Here is a 26,115-nt window from a genome sequence, read left to right as displayed (position 1 = left end):
GGGGAGGACTGGGGACGGGTGAGGAGGCGCTCGCTTGCAATAACCAGGTGAGAGAGCAGGAGGCTTGATTCAGGATGCTGGCAGTACAGGGGGTGTGCAGGAAAGACTCAAGCTCTCTTCTAAAGGTAGAGGCAACGGTATTTGCTTATTGGATTGGATTTGGGACAGAGAGAAAAGGTAGAGTCGACCATGATTCCAAGTTGTCCCGTGCAAGTGGATGAATGCAATCGTCTTTAACACACTGACTGCCACACACTCACAAAAAACAGAAATTTTCCTTGGGGCCAGAGTGTTTTGTTACAAAAACAGAATAAAAACTTTGAGTGTAATTTAAAGGTAAACATACATAGAAAAATGAAACTTACTGGCTTCTATTCATTTATTCAATTTTTTAGAATTAAATTGTCAATATTAATTGTAATAATAGGAACATCAACAAGTAAGATTTTATATATGCTCCACATGATCCTTGGGTCAAAACTAGAGTGCGTTAAATGCAATTCTCATGGCAGTTAATGTGTTAACTGAGACGAGAAGGACTACAAAGGAACAGGTTGGGAGGGACCATTGGGAGCTCAGTTTGGAGAGTTTAAATATGAGAAGTCTGGTACACATACTGAGGCTGGCACTCAGAGAGACATCCTAATAAACGCGCAGGTTGGCTCAAAGACAATACAGAAATACAGCTTCTAGTCATGCTGGGGAAGAGGCCACAGGCAGGGGACACGCAGGGAGGCCACGGCCAGGGAGTGGATGAGGAATCTCTGACAAGGACAGAGGTAAATGATGGGAGGAAGTGGAGTTGAGAGATGTTTCAGAGAGAAGCTCAACCGGATGAGGTGGTGAGATTGGATGTCAAGGCTGAGAGATGAAGGTCAGCTCAAGCCATGTCCCCCAGCAGCTAACAAAGATTCACAACTCATTACAACAGACATCAGGAAATAAATTCCCACATTCCAGCCAATGGCTCCCTTCTAAAATCATGCCCATGACATCAAAACTACAGGTCACAGAGGGACTGAGGAGGTGATTTCAAGCTCTGACAGTAGGTAAAATACAAGACACGTTGCTGATTGGAATATTAATTAATAACACATAAGCTTCAATGTAAATACCTGGGTCTCTGCATAAGTAAAAACTGAGCAGAGTTTTGCTGTTACCTTGTTGCAATTCTGCCATTATCTTCATCTGGCAGAGACTTCCTTTCCTGTTAAAATTCTTGAGCATTCCTTCTGTGCCGTATCTGTTACACAGAGCAATACATAATGGACTAGACAGGATTATTGGCCCAAATGACAAAAACAGATGTAATATGGAAGATTTTTTTCTCTATAACCACACATACATCTTTGGCCCCACATAGCTGCTCATTGTAAATAGGGAGATTCCCACCAGGTACTCCACGATGGGCAATATGGGGTGCAAAATCCACCATCTACATTCCTTTGCGGGTAGGAAGTGGAGAGGGGGATTCCTCAGGTCTCCTGGCCCAGGCGGCTGTAAGCTGTTGCCTATGGGATGTGATTTGGGGATTGTGAAGGGGCTGCTTTCTGGAGGACAGCGTGGTGGAGAGACGCGAGCTGGAAACCTGGGCCCCAGCGCCGCTCTGCCAGTCCAAATCCTGGGATTTGGGACAAGTTGTGTTGCCACTCTGAACCTCAGTGTCCTCATCTGTGGGGTGGGAATAATATATTCCTTGTCTTAAAATGTCTTTGTCAGGTTTTTAATTAGGATTATGTTGGCCTCATAAAATGAGTTGGGAAATGGTAATTTCTCTTCCATTTTTCTAAAAGAGTTTGTGTAAAATTGATATTATTATTTCCATAAATATGTCATAGATGCCACTAGTGAAATCATCTGGGCCTGGAATTTTCTTTGTGGAAATGTTTCTGAGTAAGATTATGAATTTAATTTTTTTAAATAGAAATTGAGCTATTTAGATTTTCTGTTCCTTCTTGAGTCAGCTTTGGTAAGTTATATTTTTCAAGGAATTTGTTCCTTTAAATAAATTATTCACTTTATTGACATAGAGTTCATAGTATTTCCTTATTACTCTTTTCTTTTTTAAAATTTTTTGTAGAGACAGAGTCTCACTAGGTTGCCCAGGCTTGTAGTGAACTCTTGGCCTCAAGCGATCCTTCTCCCTTGGCCTAGGATTACAGGCATGAGCCACCGCACCCAGCCTTCCCTTATTATCCTTTTAGTGTCATTGGGGTCTGTAGGATATTCTCTTTTTCATCCTCTAAATCAGTCATTTGTGTGCACGCTCTTTTTTTCTTGATTAATCTTAGTAAGAATTTATAAAGTTTATTAATATTGTCAAAGAACCAACTTCGGCTTTGCCAGTTTTCTCTATTTGGGGTGTGGTTTTTATATCATTGCTTTCTGCTCTTATGTTTACTATTAATATTTCTTCTTTTCTATTTCAGATTTAATGTGTTCTTCTTTTTCTAGTTTTTTTTCTTTTTTTTTTTTTTTTTGAGACAGAGTCTCACTCTGTTGCCCGGGCTAGAGTGAGTGCCGAGCCTAGCTCACAGCAACCTCAAACTCCTGGGCTCAAGTGATCCTACTGCCTCAGCCTCCCGAGTAGCTGGGACTACAGGCATGTGCCACCATGCCCGGCTAATTTTTTCTGTATATATTTTTTAGTTGGTCAGATAATTTCTTTCTATTTTTAGTAAAGACGGGGTCTCGCTCATTGCTCAGGCTGGTCTCGAACTCCTGACCTCGAGCGATCCACCCGCCTCAGCCTCCCAGAGTGCTAGGATTACAGGCGTGAGCCACCGCGCCCGGCTCTTTTTTCTTTTTTTCTAGATTTTAAGATGAACACTTAGATCATTGATTTTAAACCTTTCTTCTTTTTTAATATAGACATTTAAAACTGTAAATTTCCCTCTAAGCTCCACCTCAGTTGCATATCATAAATTTTGATAAATTGTATATTTATTATCAGTCAGTTCAAAACATTTTCTAATTTTCCTTATAATTTCTTCTTTGACCCAGTTCAAAGTGTGAAACACGTTATTTAATTCCTATATATTTGGGGGATTTTTCTAGATATTTTAATTGATTTCTAGTTTAGTTTTATTTGCTTGGGAGAATGCATTTCATAAGATTTTAATTATTTGAAATGTATTGAAATTTATCTTGTGGCTCAGCAAATGTTTGATCTTGGCGAAAGTTCTATTTGCAGCTTAAAAGGATGTGTATTTTACACTTACTGAGTATGGAATGTTCTACAAATGTCAATTAAGTTGTGTTGCTTACATCTATATCTTTACTGTTTACTTTTTTGTGTACCTGCTATATTAATTACCGAGAAAGGGGTTCAGAGCAAGCTTCTCAAAGCACAAATCAGAATATAGCCTTCCCCGGGTAAGTTCCTCAAAGTCTTCCCAGTGTGTTTAGAATAAAGTCCAGTCTTCTCACCCTGACTGTAAGAGACCGCATGATCCAACCCGTGGCCTTCCCTCAGGGCTGCTCTTCCAGTTCCCCCAGCTCCCCCACGCGGCACACCAATTCCACACCAGTCACCCGGCCCTTTTTCTATTCTCTGAGCCCACTAAGCCTATTCCTGCCTCAGGACGGCTGCATTTGCTATGGCTATGCCCTTTGCCTGGGGTTATGTCTGCCCAGATCATCACAGGGCTGCCCCGTCACAGCCGTTAAGCCTAGATGTCACTGCCCCAGAGAGGCCTTCCACAATCTCTCCTTCTGGAGCATTCTCTTTGAAGAGCTTTTCACTATTAGGATTAATCCGTTTTGTTAATTCTCTTGATTATGGTTTGTATGGCAGTTTTGTTCAATGCTGCACCCCTGAAGTTGACAATAGAGCTGGCTTGTAGTGGATATTTAGTAAATATCCACTAGTAAATATCCACTAGTAAATGGCTTATAGTGGATATTTTTAGTAAAAACAAGTAAACCTGTTGGATGAGTGGCTGGTGGATGGACCACCAGCACTTCGTGTCATTCCGTGTTACCTGTCTTGTTTCGTAGTTGTTTTTATTTGGGTGTTGTGCCTGGGCTGTGAGGTCCTTAAAAACAGGAATTCATTCTGCCGCACGTCTCTGACACAGCTCAGCAAGTGCTCAGTAAATTCTTGTTGGACAAGACCTTGGACGGCCCTGGTGCTTTCAGAATACTCCGCGCACACCTCTGTCAGCAGTCACTTTATCACACCTCTCTTTTTAATCAACTGAGCCAGAGTTTGGCACAGGGCCTTGCACAAAATATATGCTCAGTACATGTTGGTAGAAGGAAAGAAAGAAGAAAGGATCTTGTCAGAGCTATGATGAAAGCATTAGCCACAAATTTCAACTGTGGGACCCCAAAGCCAAAGGGTCCCCTTCCCTTTTGTTGCCTAGAGAAGTCAGAGAATTTCAGCTCTTCAGTGGATAGTCCGTCTCACTTCCCATCACAGGCCCAGGTAACAGGGGATGATTATATAAATTGTTTCTTTCCTTATATCCCTGTGGTGTAGAACAGATGTCATAGCAGTTGCCTAGAAAAATGGTGACCGAAGCATTTTCATGTACATCAGATTAGCCGTGCAGGCTTAACTGTTTCCTGAATGCTTGTTGGAGATGAATACTTAGTAACGAAGAAGAAAGAATGAAAAACGTGTAGCACAGACCATGAAATCATTTCCACTCCAACTGTTGAACATCCAGTGTTCTTTTCCTTTAAAGGATTCAAATTAACCTGGGACTTTGTTTTATTTTATCATTGTTGTGCGTAATAGTGAGTTCATTAGAACGCCTAGAACTTCTTCCCTACTGCAGCGCAAGCTCTTTGTCTGTAACAGCTTATTCACTTGCCTCCTCCCATGCCTGGCCACGTGCTTGACCCCAGCTTGCACCCAACAAGTGGGCTCTGAGTCAACAACAATGCATTCTTGGAAGCTGCATTGTTTTTGACCAAGGTAGATAAATATTGAGGTGGTCAGTCGACCTCTGTGGCTCACCCTCCCAACCCTGGCTATGGGGATCCGTGGTAGGGCTGCCCACACTGCTGCTCAGCCTCACTGCATGCACTTTGTCCAGGATGGGAGGGAGAGCAGGGTCAGGTCGGGTTTTGACTTATGGCATTTCTGATTCCATACAGTAAGTAACCAGTCAACCCATTACAGAGCATTAGGCATTTTAAAGAGTGTAAAATCTGCAATTTGGCTTCCTGAGACAGACATATAATTCTGGAGAGGTATGTACACTAAGACTGACCTGTTCTGGACTATAAATCTGTACTATATTTAGTAATAAAAATAAGTAAATTCTATTTGTAGAAATAAAGACTAGCCAGTGCCCAAAAGCCAGAGTAGAAATTGACTAAGATGCAGACCTAAATCAGGATTCTCATGTGTATTGTTTGCCCATCAGATCCTAATGAAATACTGCTGCAGGATTCGTAAAATAAAAATCTCTGGTGTTACGTTATACAAAATGAGGCTCAAACAAAATTTTAAAGATTAAGAAATTGCAAGTGTTTCCTATATTATGTGACTTTCTAAAAGGCATATTTTTCAGAGTATAATATGTATATCCATGATGTATATTAAAATATTTGAATTTGCCAGCTTATTTTAAAATTAAAGAAAAGCAATAATCTATTAGAAAAGTCAGAGCTGGAAGGGGCCTGCATGATCAGATTCCCAACCCTGTCTGTACAGAGCAGGTTGAACTACAGCAGGGGTTTCTGAATGCCAGTCCTTGGCCCAGAGCCAGGCTCCTACAGTGTGTTGCATCACCTTGCAAGTTTATTAACCAGGCAGATTGCCAGGCCCCATCCCTGGAGGTTCTGAGTCAGCCAACTAGGTCTGGGAACCCCTGGATTCAAGGTGCTCTCCCAGACATGACACTGAAGGAGCCTGTGACTCCAGGCTTGCCCCTCTCTCCATCTCCAAGGATGGCCAGAGGTGAGGATGGAAATGCCATCAGGGCCCATCTGTACTGGGCTGGGCCTCTGTGTTATAAAGGACTTTGGGCTTCCAATAGTTTTCAAACTCTTCAATTCATAGGTTGCCAACTATATACCTACAGCTTCAGCCACACTGATCTCATTCACTCATTCATTTGTTCATTCATTCATCTCACAGGTATTTACTGAGCACCTGCTGGGAATGCAGCAGCCAGTTCTGCTTATAAGTCCAGTGAGGATGACAGACAAGCACATGGAGTTACAACCCAGTGGTGGTGGAGGAACAGCAGTGTTAAGGTAGCATCTAGGAGGAGCACCATGTCCAGATTCGAGAGAGTTGGCTGATGCTGACGGACAGTGGAAGTTAGTCACAGTATGAGCAAGAGATCTATCTTGATCCCCTCTAGGATGAGCACATTTCCACTTCAAGTTAAAAAAAGAAAAAAAAAAATTCTGGGATGGCAACTAGGCAACCAAGAGTAGTTGTCACAGAAGCCAACAAAACCGTTCAGTACACAATGTTAATTTCTTGGTATTGCTAACCAGACCATGGCTATAAGATATGCTGATATTAGGAAAGCTGGGTGTTAAGTATACAGGAACTCTCTGAACTATCCTGGCAACTCTTCTAGAAATTTAAATTTTAAAAAAGTTTTTTTAAAAAATAATCATTTGGGATAGAGAAGACAGAGGATGGACCCAAGGTGGTGACAGAGGGAATGGCTGAGGCAGGCATCTTTGAGGCAAAATGAAGAGAATTTAGGGACTGACCGAATGTGGGTGGATGAGGGGAGGAGGTGCTTTGGCCAACAGGGGGACATGGGACGCCGTTCCCTGGGATAGGGAGCAGAGAAGGTGGGTCTGTGAGGACGGACAGTGAGATCAGAGGTGGACATGGTGACTTCAAGGTGCTTGTGGAAGCTTCAGTGGAGACGGTTGGGAGAACGTTGGATACCTAGGCCTGGGGCTCAGCAGAGGAACTGACGCTAGACACCGAGATCTGGGAATCAACAAGAGACAAACAAGGAAACCATGACTATGAAAGTGCTTGGAATAATTGGCAGAGCTGAAATTCTCCTGAAAAGGGCCTGCAGAGTGATAAATAAAAAAACGGATGGAGGTCAGAGCCTTCAAGGAGCTCCAGGGAGAAAGCGCAGACTGAAAAGAACACCCCAAGAGGAGGAAGGAACGCCAGCCAAGCGCTCCACACGGAAGCCAAGGGAGGAGGGGTTTTCAAGACGGAGGCAAGACCAACCTTCAGAAAGGCCAAGAAAGATAAGAACAGCAATGAGTGGGTTGTTGGCAGCCTCGGTAAACTTAAATTAATCATTATCTTTCATCCAAATGTTCTGGACAGTGCAAAAACAATATGGACAAATCAGCGAATATTTTTAACTGTGTACTTTGATAAAACAAGTCCCGATCATCAGTCAGCCTGGTATTGTAAAGAATCCATGTGTGATCCTGAGTGTCAGGCAGAGTTCACATGGTGGCTCTGTCATTTGCTAAGGAAGAGACCTTGAACAAATTACTTAACTTCTTGAAACTCAGTTCCTTCATCTATAAAATGAGGATGGTAATACGCTCCTTGCCCTCTGGGGATTAGAGGTAACGCACATAAAGCCTCTGTCGTGGTGTCTGCACATAGCAGGTGCTCAACGTATGAAAGTCATTATTACGGGCCAAGTTCTCCTCTTCTGGGCTCTAAAGAGCCTTATCTGTTCATCTACTGGGTCACTGACTACAATGTACTGAAACAACTTGGCCTTGATGGCTTTCTCCCAAGCACAGCCCTCACCGGACTGCCAGTTTCTTCAGAGTATCTTATTCAACTTGTTTTCGCCATCAGCCAGCACAGAGCGTACATCCCGGACGTGACCTCTGCCGTGCGGGATCAGAAATAAGCACTGGAGGTGGGCCCTGCCCTAGAGATGTTCATGGGAAGATTTACTCTACAGAGATGGCATTGGAGGTACAGGTCTGAAAACAAGCTAGTCGTGTACAATCTAATTCTAGAAATCTCGAAGAAAGGATGGTGAATCAGAGAAAATGATGAGGACACTTGGCACAACTTGTTAGTTGGCTGATTCATCCAAGCTCACACAACATGCCTCTATAATTATGGAGAGCTTATCTTCCTGAATCAAAAAGAAAAAGGAAAAAAGACATAAAAATCAGGATACGGAGTCTGATTAAAGATTGTGGGGAGGTACCAGGTGTAAAAAGGAACCTGTAAAAAAAATAATAGCTTGGATATGTGGGTGCAGGAGTTTTCAAGCCGTTTTATTATGATAGTTCCATAAGAAGCATCTCCAAAGCCAGGACCATCCTAGACTACCAGGAAGTGACAGCTCAGAGTGGCTCATATGCCCACGGTATTGGTTTCCTAAGGCTGCCATGTCACATTACCACAAAGTGGAATGAGAAACTTATTGTCTCACAGAGCAGAAGTCTGATATCAAAGTATTGGCAGGGTTGGTTCTTCTTTGAGTGTTCAGAGGGAGAATCTGTGCCTTGCCTGTCTCCTAGCTCCTGGTGGCCTCTGGCAGTCTTTGGCTTTTAGAAGCATCACTCCATTCTCTACCTCTGCCTTCAAGTGACATTTCCCCCGTCTGTCTCTGTGTCCAAATTTTCCTCTTCTTATAAGGATGCCAGTCATTGGATTAGGTCTTCCTCCTCAATCTAGTATGATCTCATCTTAAGTATGTTTGCAAAGACCCTATTTCCGATTAAGGTCACAGATACAAGTAGCAAGGCTTAGGACTTTGACACGTATTTTGGCAGCTACAGTTCAGCTTGTAAAACTCTCAGGCCCTCCTGCTGCCCTTCCACCCTTGCATACCATTCCCTGGCCTCTGAGCTACGTGCAGTTCTTCCAGCGCGCCACATTCTCACCGGCTGCAAACACGCCGGGCCTTCTCCCAGGTACGTGCCTCTCGGCCCTTTCTCTGCTACCTGGGAAACTATCTGGGATATTATCTTTCAAACTCAGGGGACAGTTCCCCTGTTCTGTGAAGCTTTTCCTCCCTCCCACCTCTCTCAGAATCACTTGCTAGATTTTCAGAGCTCCCCAAACCCCTCTGTACATGTAGTGATGTGGGTCGTGGCAAACTGTGGCTGCTCTTCGCACCAGACTGCGAGCTCTGTGAGGTCAGGGGCCATAAGTTTTCACCTTTGCATACTTTCTGCCTGCTACACAGCACAGACAGGAGGCTTAACTCAATGCTCCGTGGCTTTCCGTGGGTCTGGTTAAACAGGCCAGCCTGGCCAGACAAAATTGTACCATCCCTTCCAGCCCAAACCAGCACTTTCTATGGGGTCAAGTGTGGGCTGTCAGTGAATTTCCAAGCTAATTTCCTTTGCTCCCAGTCTCCGTGGGAGGTCTCTGTGCTGGACCCTGTCAGGCCAAGCCTGGTGTGAGCTGACAGGCCCGGCTGGTCCCTCCCCAGTCTGCACACAGGGGCTGTTGGCCGGTGGGTCCCTGTGCCACAATGCGGCATTCAGTGGCTGCTGGGGGGTGCCCCTGTGTGTGTGTGGGCAGCTCATGGTCCAAGGCCAGCAAAGCCCATAAAAATGTCAGGTCTGTGCAAAGGCCAGAGCTCTTTCTCTCCTTGCTGGTGGTTTTCTTCTTACTTATCTGTCTCCTTAGCATAAGCCCTTCCTTTTCTCCATCTGGGGCTCCTGCTCCACCCCCCCCAGAGCCCTCACTGGCAAGCACAGCACAGCAGAGGTCAGAGGAGAAACTGCACGGACATGACTGGCATTTCAGAGCTCAAAGGTCCTCTCGAAAGGGAGTGTCTCGTCCAATCCCTTTTTCCCGCAGGTGGGGAACCTGAGGCCAGGGATGGAAGAGGGGCTTGTCTAAAAGTATGCAGAAGACTGGGCAAGAGACAGAGGGCCAGAGCCTCACTCCCCAACCCCAGAGAAGGGCTCTTTCCCATCGGCCACGCTGCCTCTGCCCGTCTCTTCCAGGAGTGGGGAGAGTTGAGGTTTAATTGCCGTTTGATGGCAGAACAAGCTATGAAAAAAGTTCACCTGAACCCTTCGAGTGCCTCTGTCCACATAAAAGAGCATTAACTACTCAGAGAGGCACTGACCCCATTCTCAGGGACTCCTGCGCAGGACAGAGAGGAGGCAGCATTTGCGGTCCAGGGCTGTGGCATCAACACATCACCGTGACTGGAGATCGCCTCCCGTGGAGAGTTCAGAGATATAAATGGATTTGGCTGTTGACTGCAAATTCAGTAGGAGCCAATTCATTTTGTTTTAACCATTCATTAAAACAAAACTCAGTTCATTCTTCACCATTTATTTATAAGGCCCAAACGGTCACTTCAATTAATGTCTTTAAAAAATAAGTGGGGAAAAGGATACTTGGATTCCTGTAAAACTCAGTCAACAAGAGCCAAATGAAACACTAACACTCTCACATTTGTGGGAGTTGGTTCTGTCTCCGCTTGTTTTCAGCTATTCCCCTCCCGCCGTTCCCCAGTGCGAGCCCTAACGCTGTGATAAATGGAAGTTCACGTACTTCTGTTTGGCTCCAAGGTCCAGCCCGGCCTGCCACCCACCTTCCCTTGCCTGCTTCCGCCCCCACTCTCATACCTCGCCTTCCTGCATGAATTCCCTCGGTGCAGCTGCACCTGTGCCGCCCCTTTTTGCTTAAAATTCTCTCTTCCCTCCCTTCCTACCCTCTCCCTGGCTTCTGTCTCTACCTGTCTAAATCCTAAATCTACCCTCCGGGTCATAAAACACTCTTGTTTCTCTCCAGTCTAGTATTTCCTTCACGGAATCTCCAAGACACCCGATTTGCCTCTTTTTCGGAACACATGGCATCCTACCTAGTGGCGAACCCTCCATCCATTCACCTAGTCATTTAATGCCCATCCCATCATTTAACAGTCATTTGCTGCATACCTTCTGTGTGCCAGCTGCTGTGCCTGCCCCAGAGAGCTCACCTCCCAGCGTGGAAGACGGAAGACAGGTCATTATAACAGGATAGCCACTGCCACAAGATTTAAGGTTTTTCTGAAGGCACTGGAGAGGCATGAAAGGATTTTAAAGAGGCAAAGTGGCGATGGGAGCAAACAGGCATTCTGAAGACTGTTCTTGGAGCAATATGGAGGACATTTGGTGAGGATGGGTGTGTGGGTATGAGGGTAGTCACGGAGCTAAAGTGAAGGTTAAAAGGCTAATTAGGAGGTTATTGCAATAATTCCAACACAGTATGAAAGCCTGCCCCAAGGGAGTAACAGAAGTCATACAGAGGAGGAGAAATGGGACTGGAATGACAAGAAGTAGTGGTTTTGGGCAGGGAATCTGTATGTCTAAGACCCCGAGGTCTCTGGCTAGGGCTCTTGTGTGGAGGGTGACGATGGTTTAGGCAGGAGCAGGTCTGAGGGAGGGCTGGGGGCTCACTCCTGGACGTGCCGTTGTTAAAGAGACTAGGTGCAGGAAGAGAGAACAGGCCTGGCTATTCTACAAATATGGAACTCAGGTCCCCAGCAGGCTGGAGATACTGATGAACATACAAAATTTCCCTGTTTGGCCCTCGAGATCAGTAGCAGGGACAGAGAATTACTTCTGTTGCCTTTCATCCTCTCTGAGTACAATAAATTCTCGTTTGCTTTGTGAATCCATGAAGGATTGAAACTCCAGAACAGGTAGTGTAAGTTGAGAGAAGGCGCCACATTTATGGGGCAGAGTAACCAGGGGGAAGGTAATCATTCTGATCTGCCACTCGCAACAGCTCTCTGGCCCCAGCTTTGGAGCTGCTGGTACCCCCTGAGGTCACGTGTTTGCAGCCAGCCCCATGAGTTTATGGAGGAAGCAGTGACGTGGGACTCGGAAGTTTGCGGTTGTATTTCTGGTCATGCCTTCGGACAAATCACTTTCCTTTACTAGGTCTTAGTTCTCTCTTTTAATTGCAGGATCTGGAAGACCCCCTCCAAGTTTAAGAAGCTTCATCCCAAAGATAACATGAGAAACTGTTGATTTAAAGAATCCTAATCATACTTGACACATCTCAAGGCTCACTCAATGAGGAAGAGAATGGCGACACGAACTATCAAAATGTCTCTTAAGACAGCTGAGCCTTGGGGGAAGTGCTCACTGAAGTCTGACTTCTTCCTGGGAGAAGAGTGCTTCTTATTTTCTTTCTCCCACAAACAGGAGATTAATGGACCTCTCACTGCTGGGAATATTTGTACCTGTAATGATGACAACTGGGCCGCATCCATATTTCCTGTAAAATGACACTTCACTTTGTGCAGAGAATGCAGAGATTTTGTAACTGTTGGTGTCAGAGGAAGCAGACAGAGCTGTGGAAGGACTGGAGCATCCTGTTGGGGTGGGGCCTTGGTGGGGAGACCAAATTGCCTCTTGGATTCTGCCCTGCTTGTGTGCATTGTACTGGAGAGAGCTGGCATGATCTGGTTTGAATCCTGGCTCTGCTACCTACCACTAGAGGACTTTGGATAGTTTCGTAACCTCCCTTAGCCTCTCTTAATCTCCTTATCTGCAAAATGGGAATAGTATCAGCAACTCTGAGGGGGATTGTGAGGGTAAAGTGGAGAATGTAGGACCTGGCACATAGGATGAGGCCAGTAAAGTTTAGCAGCCTATATAGTTTTAGAAACATTATTTGTCAATCACCTTCCACTTTTCTAAGCCAAGTAGAGGCTACCAGTAGTGGGGGGAAGGGGCCTGCCTTGGCCAGCTTGGGGTCCTGTGGCTGTGCTGGAGGGACGGAGGGCTCCATTCTTGTTTCCTGCAACCTTGGGGGTGGCCCTTACATAGGCATGAGCCCAGGTTAGTGGATGAGGCAAATGCAGGCCACACTTTGCGAAGTAGCATGTCTGTTGGGGCTTGTTGCATGAAACTTGTGGGGACTCCTGTTAACTGGTGAGACTGCAGTGCTCTGACGTGAGCATGTCTCAACTGCAGATCAACCTTGTGGACACAGATTAATCCTATTTGCTGGCTCCTTCTTAGCCTCCCTGGGGTGGGGCACTACTTGGAATGAGCTGAGGTATAAGCAAAAGCCTGGGTTTTGTTTTCTGGTGTAAAACATAGTAGGAAGTTGTCTGTGTTTAAATCAAGAAGCCCCGGGGGGTCGCTACTACCTCAGACCTCTTCTAGCTCTTCCAGTGCCACCTGCAGCCTGGGGTACGCATGTCAGTGTGTCTTTGGGGCAGGCAGGCCAGCAGAGGGGGCTGTCTATTGAGCATTACCCCAGAGCAGAAGAGAGTTATTCTGTTCAACATTGGTTAACTTGTCACCTATTTTGCACCTGGCTGGATGCTAGACACAGACGGAGCTGCAATGGGAGACTGGGGGCTTTGGCTTCATGAAGCAGAGTTGAGAAACACTGCAAAGCTAAATGCAATCACCCAAAGGGAAGTTCACAAAAGTGTTTTTATCATGGCAATACAGGGCTGCATTCCAGGCCACATTTCTAGCCTCAGGCTTTTAAAAGACTGCAGCCACTTACCCCAAGGTTTCATATGCAACATACCTTAGTCTGGAAGAGAAAACAAAACTAACACTGCCCTGAGAGATAAGCAGACCCTATCCATGCCTTTATGCATTCTCTCAAAAGTAACTTGCTAGGATGGAGACTAAATTGCCTCTGGGAGCATGAATAAGACATGACACGTTCAGACCAGGACCTTGTCTGCTGCTTCTTTGGTTTCTCCTTGGCTTTTCTGGTGACTTGCATGGAGGAAAACCTCAGTTGGAGGCTGACAAAGGAAGAAGGAACAAATGAATGAACAAATGATACGCAGATGGGCATATCATGGCCCCGCTGCAGAGGGACTCTAGGGGAGAAAGTTCAGAGTTCTCAGTCGCACAATTGATGCTTCTGAGCACTGTATTGGCTCGGCTCATTGAAGAAAAAGGCCAGCCTCTTGAACGGCTGAGAATGTAACTCACATTCTTGAACTCACACCCATCTAATGGAAAAAATTACCAACAGCACAAAAGTATCTGCCTTCTAGGTCTCCTTAGAGAGTGCAGCTGAGAACATCAGTGTGAAGACCAGATGGCCACTGAATTGCTTGTCCTGGATTTCAAGGCCACCACCACCTGCTGCTCCCTCCCACCTCTTCCTGTCCCAGTCTCAGAACCCACCACATGCAGCTCGCTGCTATGCATGTACAGTCCACTTGACCTTAGCGGCTCTTCCCAACCACATCCATGTCCCCCACCTCCTAGACTTGGCTCACGTGTGACCTTCTGTTGTCTCTGCCTGTTCAATCTTTAGCCACCCAGAAGGGTCCTCACCAGTCGCTCCACTTGAGAGGAGTCTCTGCCCACCGTGCTGATGGAGCATGGTGACTGTAGCTCTGCCAGTTAGCGGCTTTGTGCATGTAGCAGGGGCCAACAGAGCCCACACAAACTGGCGAGCCAGTGGCTCTGGGCATCCACGTGGGCCAGCTGGTTTGCTGCAGGGAAGGGGGCCCTGGGGACTCTGGTTCCTGATGTGCCCAGATCAGTTATCGAGATGGAGAAGACAGGTGTTAATTCTGGAGTCTGCTCTCTGTGGAGGGAAGGTGAAGGGGCAGCGTGAGACTCTAAGGGACTGGGAATGTCCTGCTCTGGCCCTCCCACATCCTTGCCCCCGCGGTTGTTCCTTATGGTAATGGTGATTTGCTTCCACAGTAGCCGGGTATGGCTGTGCAGGGATTACCCAGTGTGAGGATGACCCGCCACAGGGAGAGCAGGGCTGATCCCGACCACCCTCCACTTCCTAAGCTGTATGCGCCAACGGGGGCTTACCTGCTCAGCAGAAGGGACACCTTTTTCTAACCCACATGAAGGTAAAGTGTGGGCTAGGGGCCTGCCCTAACATTTGCAGTGACAGGAATGAAAATGATTCAATCTATTATTTAAAAGTTATAAAATAAGCTTAAAACTATTAACTAAAATATATACTATTTTCCTGCCTTGACAAATATATCTTTATAACCTGAAGGCCATGTTTGAATTTAGAATTCTTAGATTCTTAAAATTTTGCCCCAGAGCTTAGTGGCACAAGGGGAGCTTACCCCTGGCCCATCTGGCCCATGCCGAGACCCCTTTTCTCCACTCCCCCATCAATATCCCTGTACACCGGGAGCCCCGGGTAGCTGCATCTGGACACAGCTGGATGCCCAGCTCAGATGTCCAACTTTTCTTCCAAATTCCTTGAATATAAATACTCCTTGGTGTCCCCTGGGCCTGGGGGTGTACATGCTGTCTGTGTATCCTCAGTGTCCCCCAGGCCTGGTGGTGCTCACACTTGCTGTGTATCCTTGGTGTCCCCTGGGCCTGTTGGTGCTCACACTTGGTGTATATCCTTGGTGTCCCCCGGGCCTGGTGGTGCTCACACTTGGTGTGTATCCTTGGTGTCCCCCGGGCCTGGTGGTGCTCACACTTGCTGTGTATCCTTGGTGTCCCCCAGGCCTGGTGGTGCTCACACTTGGTGTGTATCCTTGGTGTCCCCCAGGCCTGGTGGTGCTCACACTTGGTGTATATCCTTGGTGTCCCCTGGGCCTGTTGGTGCTCACACTTGGTGTATATCCTTGGTGTCCCCCAGGCCTGGTGGTGCTCACACTTGGTGTATATCCTTGGTTTCCCCTGGGCCTGGTGGTGCTCACACTTGGTGTATATCCTTGGTTTCCCCTGGGCCTGGTGGTGCTCACACTTGGTGTGTATCCTTGGTTTCCCCTGGGCCTGGTGGTGCTCACACTTGGTGTGTATCCTTGGTGTCCCCCGGGCCTGGTGGTGCTCACACTTGGTGTGTATCCTTGGTGTCCCCCAGGCCTGGTGGTGCTCACACTTGGTGTGTATCCTTGGTGTCCCCCAGGCCTGGTGGTGCTCACACTTGGTGTATATCCTTGGTGTCCCCCGGGCCTGTTGGTGCTCACACTTGGTGTATATCCTTGGTGTCCCCCAGGCCTGGTGGTGCTCACACTTGGTGTATATCCTTGGTTTCCCCTGGGCCTGGTGGTGCTCACACTTGGTGTATATCCTTGGTTTCCCCTGGGCCTGGTGGTGCTCACACTTGGTGTGTATCCTTGGTTTCCCCTGGGCCTGGTGGTGCTCACACTTGGTGTGTATCCTTGGTGTCCCCCGGGCCTGGTGGTGCTCACACTTGCTGTGTATCCTTGGTGTCCCCCAGGCCTGGTGGTGCTCACACTTGGTGTATATCCTTGGTGTCCCCTGGCTTAGGGGTAAATGCACGTGCTGCACGACCCACACTCAGGAAGACAGACCTGAGGAAAGGCCCATGTAAGCCCCAGAATTGGCTACTGGTGTTATGGCAGGGAATTTCGGGGTCCTGGGTACTCGGGGCAAGGTCTGGAATGGAGAATGCGGGCTCCTGGTAGCCATGTGCCATTGACGCCTTGGACTCCTTGCCGGAGGAGATGGACATGGCCCTAAATCATGTTGGACCCCTTGGGCAGGCCTCTGGATGGGACGCTGTGCTGGTAGCAGCTTAGACTTAAGTTGCATGGTTGAGTAGGTGGGCCAAGTGAACTGGCGTCCCCTCCTCTGCCCAAGGCCAGATGGTGACTTTCGGATGGTACACGTCTGCCCCTCTGTCTAGCTCTTTGATGACAGCTGCCTTGTCTTTTTATACTCTTGGTAACAACTAGCACTGTCCTTCAAGGCCAGAGTGTTCAAGGGTTACTTTTAAAGTTTGCTGTGACATACTCAGTGAAAATAACACTGGACTTAGACCAGGACACTCGTGTGCCCTCTCAGCTTTGCCACAGCTCACTCTCAGCTAGACCAGCACGTTCCCTCCCATGCCTTACATTCCCCCACCTATAAAATAAGGGCGTTGGGCTAAGCAGTTTCCAAAGTCCCCTTCAGACCTGAAGGTCTGCAGTTTATGACTCCTGAAAGCTACAGTTTTCCTTATCTGTCAATCGTTCTCAACCCTAGGTACTCATTAAAATCACCTAGAAGGCTTTAAAAAAAATACTGGAGCCCAGGCCCTGCCCCCAGGGGTTCTGCTTCAGTTGTTTTGAGGTGTGGCCTGGGCCAAAGCTCCTCTGTGATTCTGAACCACTGTTGGAGTTGGATGGGGGCCCAGTCCCCCCACTCTCCACATCCGAGGGAAAACAGAGCAGGACAGATGCCTGGATGCTGAGCAGAACAGCTGTAGGCGAGGCCAGACGCCGAGATCCCGGGGAAGGGGCCTCTGCAGGAAGATGAGAACACAAGAGCACCAACTTCCTGGCCTCTGGACTCCTCTCCTCCCTGTCCGTCTCCCATCCTCCAGCTGAGAGCCGAAGGGGGGGAGGAGGAGGAGCAGGCAGCTGCTTAATCTGCAGAGATTTTCTCAGGGGTGGGGGAGGCCAACACTTGGCTCCAGCCTTCCTCCCCCCTCACAGCTGGAGCTGGAACAGCTAGAGTGAGTGCTGGCAGTTGTTCCCATGTTCTGTCCCTGACAGCTGCAAAGCCGCTGACGTGTTGCATGTGTGCGTGTCCACGTGCGAGCGTGTACTCTAGCGGAACGAATAGGACGAAGAGGTGGGATGTGTAGCCCACGAGGCTGCCTATTCTTGCTGGGCTTCAAGACACCCACAAGCCTCCCCTACCCCTTCCTCCAGCCCGTGCGACACCCGCTCCTAAGGGCTCCGGGTGCTGTCCCTCACGGAGAGTCCGCTTGCAGCAGACCCCGTCTTTACAACAGCTGTCATTTACTCAGCGAGTACTGTGGGCCAGGCATTCTCCTAAGTGCTGGGGGTTGATGGTTCTATTTAACCCTCAGAACAACCCTGTGAAGCAAGCGCTATTATTATTTCTATTTTACAGATGAAGAAACCAGAAAGAGATAAGTTAATATTTAATACAAGTTCACACAACTGCCAAGATTCAAAGTCAGGCGGTCTCATGCCAAAACGTGAGCTCTCTCCCACGTTGCTATTCTGCCCCCTGTCAGTAATTGATGGCTGAAGGCCTGTTTGGCTAATGAATGAGGTCCTTTGAGCTCCGACACTCTAACAGTGGTATTGCTCATAGTGACAGACATTTTATACTTTGATTTTGTTGTTGTTGTTTAAATTGGAGTTCACTGTGGACACTATTGGCTGAATTCATAAGCCACAGAGTCAGAAGCACCTGCCATTGCCCTGCAGGGCCCTGCTTCTGGGGGGACTGCAGGAAAAGTACCTGGAAAGGAGACCGGTCCAGGGCAGCACGGCCAGAACTAGGCTCCAGGGACCAAAACACTGTTGTAAAACCACTGAAAAGGAGAGCCCTGATGACAGTGCAGAACGTGTGGGGCTGCACCCTTTGATTTGCAAAAGCTTCTGCTTGTGGGAGGCCTGGCGCACTGGGTAGTTTTCCCAGCAGCCGTGTTAGGTGGTATTGAAATAGCCACATGCCATTGTTCTCAGTGACAACTCATGGCCTGCCTTCCCGAGATGGCAGGGGGACCTGAATGCAGCTTGTGACTTGTGTCCACAAAGTCATTTGGTTTGCGGGGGGTGCTTTTTGCTGGGCTTACTGACTTAGTATGTGCCTGACTGTGGGGATGGGGCGATCTGCGGAGAGGGCAGTGACAATGAGAGCAGAGTCATCGGTCAGATGAAAGCAGGTAGACCGTTCACCGCAGAGTCAGCGGTGCCTTCCCAACAGTCTCACTCTGGCTCCCAAACTGCTTTTTATGAGCTTGATTCTCTTTGTCTTCTCTCTTTAACCAGGTTTTAGTCCCATTTGTTCAATTACCAGTTGTATGGACAAGTCCTTCTCTTTTCCCTTACTAGGTTCTAAATTTTCACACATCAACACATAAAAAAATTAAAGTTCTTTACTAAAGCGAGTTGAATCCTGCTTCAGAAAAGTGGACTTTTTATGGTGTGTCAAGCTCTAACATACATAAAAATTACCAGGATGCTTGTTAAAATGCAGATTCTGGTTCCATAGGTCTGGGGTGGGGCCTAGGAGTTTCCATTTCTGGCAAGCTTCCGGTGGTAACGCCAGTGTGCTGGTCCCCAGGCCACACTTCGAGGTGCAAGGGTGTAGAGAGCCCATGAGACACACCAAATTCACCTGAAGACTGGAGACCAAACAGCCATTCATGCAATGCACCTACACTCCAAACGGTCCCACTGGCATGTGCCTAAACCAACCCCATCGCTATAGGAAGCCTGCATCAGCCTCACTCAGCTTCTCCTGCTTCTCACTCCTTCTCCTCCTCCCATCCCCTGTCAGACTGCACCCACATCCACATCTCTGCACTCAGTCTCTGCTCAGGTGTGTTTTGTCCTATGTCCCTGAAGTGGAGACTGGTGGGTGTTGAGGCCAGAGAGGTGGACAGGGTCACGCGTGCAGTGCCTTGATGGCCGTGGTGGGTGTGTGGAGCAGAGGAGTAATACCATCTGATTTTTACTTTAAAAGGTTCACTCTGATTTGCATTAGGAGAATAGACTTGCTTGAGAGAGGGAGGATGGAAACAGAGAGGAGAGGTAAGAGGCTATTGAAGCTGCAGGTGATAGAAGGTGGCTAGCACAGGCTGATAGTGGCACAGGTGGAGAATGTATACATAGAACTCCCCTGTTTGTACTCTGTAACTTCCTGAGAAAGGGACTGTGTTTCATTTTTATTTATTTTTTTAGAGACAGAAACAGGGTCCCTGCTCTGTTGCCCATGCTGGAGTGCAATGGCATGATCATAGCTCATTGTAACCTTGAAGTCCTGGGCTCAAGAGATCCTCCTGCCTCAGCCTCCCAAGTAGCTGGGACTCCGGACATGTGACACCATACCTGGCTAAGTTTTTTAAATGTTTTATAGAGATGGTATCCACTATGCTGCCCAGGCTGGTCTCAAACTCCTGGTCTCAAGAGATCCTCCTGCCTCAGCCTCTTGGGTAGCTGGGACTACAGGTGTGCACCACCATGCCAGGCTAATTTTTCTATTTTTTGTAGAGATGGGGTCTCACTCCTGCTCAGGCTGGTCTCAAACTCCTGGCCTCAAGCAATGCTCCCTCCTTAATCTCCCAAAGTGTTAGGATTATAGGCGTGAGTTACTGCACCAGGCCATTTTAACCATTTTAAATCGTATAGTTCCGTAATGTTAAGTATATTCACATTGTTGTACAACCAGTCTCCAGAGCTTTTTCATCTTCCCTGAACACATTCTGTGTCCATTAAATGATAACTTCCCGTTCCCTTCCTTCCTCCCAGCCCCTGGAAACCACCATTTACTTTCTGTCTCTAAGACTTTGACAACTGTACTTACCTCATATAAATGGAATCATACAGTATTTGCTTTTTTGTGATTGACTTATTTCACCTAATATAACGTCCTCAAGGTTCATCCATGCTGTAGCATGTATCAGAATTTCCTTCATTATTTAGATTGAATAATAGTCCATTGTGTGTGTATATGTATGTATGTAGGTATGTGTATATATACACACAACATTTTGTTTATTCATTTGTCAATGAACACTTGAGTTGCTTCTACCTTTTGGCTATTGTGAATAATGCTGCTGTAATCATGGGTGTACCGATATCTATTGAAGGCCCTGCTTTTGATTCTTTTGGGTATATACCCAGACGTAGCATTGCTGGGTCATATGGTAATTTTATTTTCAATATTTTGAGGAACTACTATACTATTTTCCAAAGTGGCTGCACCATTTAAATTTCTACCCCCAGTGTACAAGGGTTCCAGTTTCTCCACATCCTCCCCAACCCATGTTATTTATTATTATTTTTTGATAGTAGCCATCCCAACAGGTATGAGGTGGTATCTCATTGTGGTTTTCATTTGCATTTCTCTAGTAATTAGTAATGTTGAGCATCTTTTCACACGCTTGTTGGCCATTTAAATCTTCTTTGGAGGAATGTCTGTTCAAGTCCTTTGACAGAAAATGAACAATTTTTTAAAAAAACAGAAGAGATATACTACCTGATTTTAAGACTTAATTATAAAACTATAATAATTAACACAGTGTGGTAATGGATAACAATAAACATATAGATCAATGGAACAGAATTGAGAGTTCAGAAATAAATCCTCACTTACTCCATCACTTGATTTTGATAAAGATAACCAGGGTAATTCAATAGGGAAAAATTAGTTTCTTTTATAAATGATCTTGAAATAATTGGATAGTTATAAAAGATATTATCCTTGACCTTTCGCTTATACCATATTCAAAAATTAATTCAAAATAGATTATAGAGCTGGAACTGTAAAACTTCTAAAAGAAAACAAAAATTTTTTTTGTAACTTTGGGTTAAGAAAGGTTGCTTAGCACATAAAAAGTACAAATTATAAAATAAAAAACTGATTCATTAGATTTCATCAAAATGGAAAAATATTCTCAGTGACAGGAAATGAAAAAAGAAATTGCAGATTGGGAGAAAATATTTGCAAACTATCTGACTTGAATTCAGAATATTTAAAGAACTCTTGTAACTGAATAATAAGACAAACCATTCAATTAAAAGATTGACAAAAGATTTGAACAAATGTTTCACCAAAGAAGATATATGAATAGTCTACAAGCACATGAAAAAATATTCAGCACCACTAACACCACTAGTCATTAGGGAAATACAAATTAAAACCACAATGAAATGCCACTATATGCCCACCGGAATAGTTAAAAACAAAACAAAACAAAACTCCAAGTGTTGATAGCAACGTAGAGAAACTGGAACCCTCATAGTTGCTAGTGGAAATGTAATATAGTATAGCCTCTTTGTAAAAGTTTGGTAGTTTCTTTTAAGTTATTGTTTTAATTTGCATTTCCCCGATAACTAATGATATTAAACACTTTTTCTTGTGCTTATGGGACATTGTCTTGCACTTGTTCGCCATGTAACACAGCAATTCCACTCCTAGGTATTTACCCAAAATATATGTCCTACCAAAGAGTCGTAAGTAAATATCCATTGCAGGATCATCGTAATAACACAGAATTGGAAACAATGCAAATGTCCGTTGACTGGTGAACGGACAAACAAAATGTGGTATATTCATACAGTAGAAACCACTTACCATAAGAAAGGAACAACTTACAAATACACGCAACAACACGGAGACAACTCAAAAACAGGCTAACAGAAAGAAGCCAGACACAAAAGACTGAATGATTCTATTTGTATGAAATTTCTAAAAATGGCAAACTATAATGACAAAAAGCATATCTGTGGTTGTCTGGGACTGGGCATGGGATCAGGGATTCATTGCAAAGGGGCATGAGAGAAATTTTTGTGGTGGTGAAAATGTTTTAAAACTTGATTGTGGTAATGGTTGCATGACTGTATAAATTCACTAAAACTCAGTGAACCACCTACTTAAAACGAATGAATTTTGTATGTTTCTGATATGTAATTTATAGCACAGTAAAGTTGTAAAACAAATTCTTTTTTTTTTTTTTTTTTTTTTGAGACAGAGTCTTGCTCCCTTGCCTCAGCTAGAGTGCTGTGGTGTCGTCGTAGCTCATGGCAACCTCAAACTCCTGAGCTCAAGAGATCCTCCTGCCTCAGCCTCCCGAGTAGCTGGGACTACAGGTGCTCACCACCAGGTCCGGCTAATTTTTCTATTTTTAGTAGAGATGGGGTCTCGCTCTTGCTCAGGCTGGTCTCAAACTTCTGGCCTCAAGCAATCCTCCCACCTTGGCCTCCCATAGTGCTAGGATTACAGGCACAAGCCACCATGCCCAGCTAATTTTTCTATTTTTTGTAGAGATGAAATCTCTTGCTCAGGCTGGTCTCGAATTCCTGAGCTCAAGCAATCCTCCTGCCTCAGTCTCCCAGCATGCTAGATTACAAGCGTGAGCCACTGTGCCTGGCCATAAAAAATATTCTTTAAGATATAAAACTTACCTACTGAAAAAAGAAAAAAGAAACCCACATACAACTCTGCTTTGGACAACTATGATTCTGCCCTTTCCTGGTCGCAGACCTCCCTGAGCGGTTCTCGTCTGCTAACCCAGCAACAAACACTGTCCCTCAGGGGCTGGCCCGTGGCCACTGCCTTCTAATGCCAGAGCAGATTTCTGCGTCTTTTCCTTCATACTCTTGCTCTAACTGCCGCTTGAGAGCAAGTGACTCTCAAAGGTACACCCCGTCCTGACCTCTTCCCTCAGCTTCGGACTTGCTGATTCTGACTTTTGTTTTTGTTTTTTACTTTCAGGATATCACCTCTGCCCATAATAATGGATACCACGTATTCCATGTATACAAAATTCTATTTATCTCTCTTCCCCTCCACCTGTTCTTCCTCTCATATCCTTCCTCTGTCTCAGTGTCACCACCATCCACACAAACACTCAAGCTGGAAAGGCAAAAGGCAAATATAAATCAATCCCCAGAACTGGCGTTTTGGTTTTTGTTTTTAGGTAAAGTGCATATACAAAAAGTGTTCAGATTTTCACTTTTATTAAGTTTGACAATTGTATACAACTGTGTAATCATCACCGAAATAAAATACAGAGAACATTTCTGTCCTTTGAGAAAGCTCCCTCAGGCCTCTTACCAGTCAACACCCCCCACACATACACAAACACCCCAAAACACTTGCATACATCCACTATCTTATTTCTAACATTATATATTTGTTTTGTCTGCATGTGGATTTCATGTAAATGGAATCATACAGTTTGTACTATTTTGTGTCCAATTTCTTTCACTTAACATAATATTTTTGCTATTCGTGTTTCATTGGGTGTATAGTTTGTTCCTTTTATTGCTCAGTGGTATTTTTAGTGATATTTTATGGATATACCATAGGTTATTTATCCCTGTTGGTAGATATTTGGGTTGTTGCCAGTTCTTCAATATTTGAATAAGGCTGCTATAAACATTCTTTACAATTTTATTGGGAACAGTTTTTCTTGCACAAGTGTTTGGGAACATATTTTTCTTAGGTCAATACCTAGAAGTGAAATGACTTGATCATAGGGTAGGTGTATATTTGACTCTATAAGAAACTGTCAAAGAGCTTTCCGAAGCGTTTGTGCCATTTAACTCTCCCACCAGCAGGGTATGAGAGTCCCAGTTTCTCCACGTTCCTACAGGTCAGTCATTTTGATTTTAGCCATTCCAGAGACTATGAAGTGCTATCTTGTTACAGTTTTAATATGCGTTTTTCTGATCACTGAAGATGTTGAACACTGTTTCATGTGCTTATTGGACATTATCTTTTTCTGTGAGGTGGCTTTTCAAGTCTTTCATTAGATTATTTGTCTTTGTGTCTTTCGTTTGCTGGACAATCTTGTTGATTTTTAAATCTGAAATATTTCGCCTTTCAGTCCCCTCCTTTCTAGGTTACTACAACTCCACTAACTCAGGCTCTTCCCACGTCTCCACTAAACTATTACAGGAGAATTCTGACTGGTTTCTTTGACACTGTTCCTGTCCCCTTGTATATTATGTCTTTGATGTAGGCAGACAAATCTCTATAAATCAATCCATGTCATTCCTCTGTTCCCCATAACCTACTTCCAGGAAAACACCGGGCACCCTAGACGACAATAAGGCCCCCATGCGTGTGCAGAGCGACTTCCCAGCCTCCTCCCCCTCTGCTCCCAGCCTCCTGATTTGCCGACTGGCAGCGCTGACCACTTGAAAGCACTGCCGGGCAGGGGCTCACCGCTGGGCCGTGGCCCATGTTTTTTCCTTTACCTAGAATACCATCCCTACTTCTCCTCCTCTGACTCTTCTTTTTCTTCTTTAAGAGTCAGGGCAAATGGCATCTCTTCTGGAAAGCCTTCTGGAAAGCCCCAGACTGAGCTAGGTCCCTCCTTTCTGCTCCCATAGCAACAGGGCATCCGTCCACACTGCCCCAACCTCTGACAGGAGCTCCGCAAATGCCTGCTGACTGAGTGACTCATCTGTTTCTTAGACGATGATATCAGGAAAAAGCTGCTCACGGTTTTAATTTAAAATAAAAGAAGCGTGTGTGGAGGGGTAGGCAGGAGGGGATGAGATGAATTCAAGGCCTCCTCTGGGAAGACTGGGGTGTGGAGAAGAGCTGCTTCCTGTGCCCACCCCATGAAGTGGTGCCCATGGGCTCTCACAGTCCCAGACAACGAATTCTAAGCCCCTCTACTCTCTTGCTTGCCACCTTGTTAAAGACACCGCAAGGAGACCTCTTTTCCTGCAGAAGTGGTTGGCCCACCCTGAAGGCATAAGGCAGAAGCTCCAAATCCAACTTCTGGGTCCGCAGAATGACTCTGTTTTTGTCCCTTCTCCCTCAGTCCAGAGACCCCTTTGGGAATTGGTGAATAATCTGCCCACCTGTGAGGCCGGTCCTCCCTGCTCCCATTTAGGCATGTTTGAATAGGATGCCAGGTGTAGGCGTTACCGGCTCATCAAGTTACACATAGTAAGAGGAGGGGAAGAAGGCAACACTCTCAGGCAGAGTGAGGCTTAAAGGATCGAACCCTCCACCGTACTCCTCATGCTTGGTTCTTCTCCTCCGTGTCTTTGTCCAGTGGGCTTTCCATGCCCCTGACGGCAGGAACTCATCACCTTGGGACAGCTCTGACGGGGAGAAGACTCCATTTTGAACCGCAGTCAGTTCCCCTACTATCCCATCATAGTCCACATTCTCCCCTGTGGGGCCGCAGGGAGTAAAGTACGGGTCTTCCCCATGGCAGTCGCTCAGGTATGTGGAACCAGCTCTCCTGTTCTCCATGTCTTTTTTTTCTCCAGGCCAAAGGTCTTCCACTCCTACAAATCTTCTCCCTGCGACATGGTTTCAGGTTCCCTCAGCAACCACCCCGCTGTTACCATGCCATCTGCAAACTTGCCTTGGCCTCCAGGGGATTCGTAGCTTGGGCGTTCTCTTTACCCTCCCAAGTCCAGCCATCTCACTAAATCAGCTTGTTTTGTTTTCATTTACTTGGCCATGTTCTTGGCAAAGAGACACAAGCCATCAGCTCATTCAGTTGCAGTAGCAGCATCCCGTTCACCTCTGTCTCCCCCATAGCACCCACTATAATCTTTAGGGATAGGTGGGTGCAAAGGAAATGTTTGTGGAAGTGAATTGAATGAAGAGAGCTGGCTGGAACCTTGGAAGAAGCTTTTTTTAAAGGCCCCAGCTCTCATAACCAACACAGTCACTCTTGAGGTGGAAAAAGAAAGGTAGGGAAATCCTTCCAGCTAAGGCAGGTCTAGGGAGTGCCTGCTATGGGCAGTTTCTCTGCCAGATTCCACCCTAGAAACACAGCTATCTACC

The sequence above is a fragment of the Eulemur rufifrons genome, chromosome 7, assembly GCF_041146395.1.
Source record: "Eulemur rufifrons isolate Redbay chromosome 7, OSU_ERuf_1, whole genome shotgun sequence".
NCBI lineage: Eukaryota > Metazoa > Chordata > Mammalia > Primates > Lemuridae > Eulemur > Eulemur rufifrons.
The sequence above is the reverse complement of the archived record's forward strand: the minus strand, read 5'-3'. Positions refer to the sequence as shown.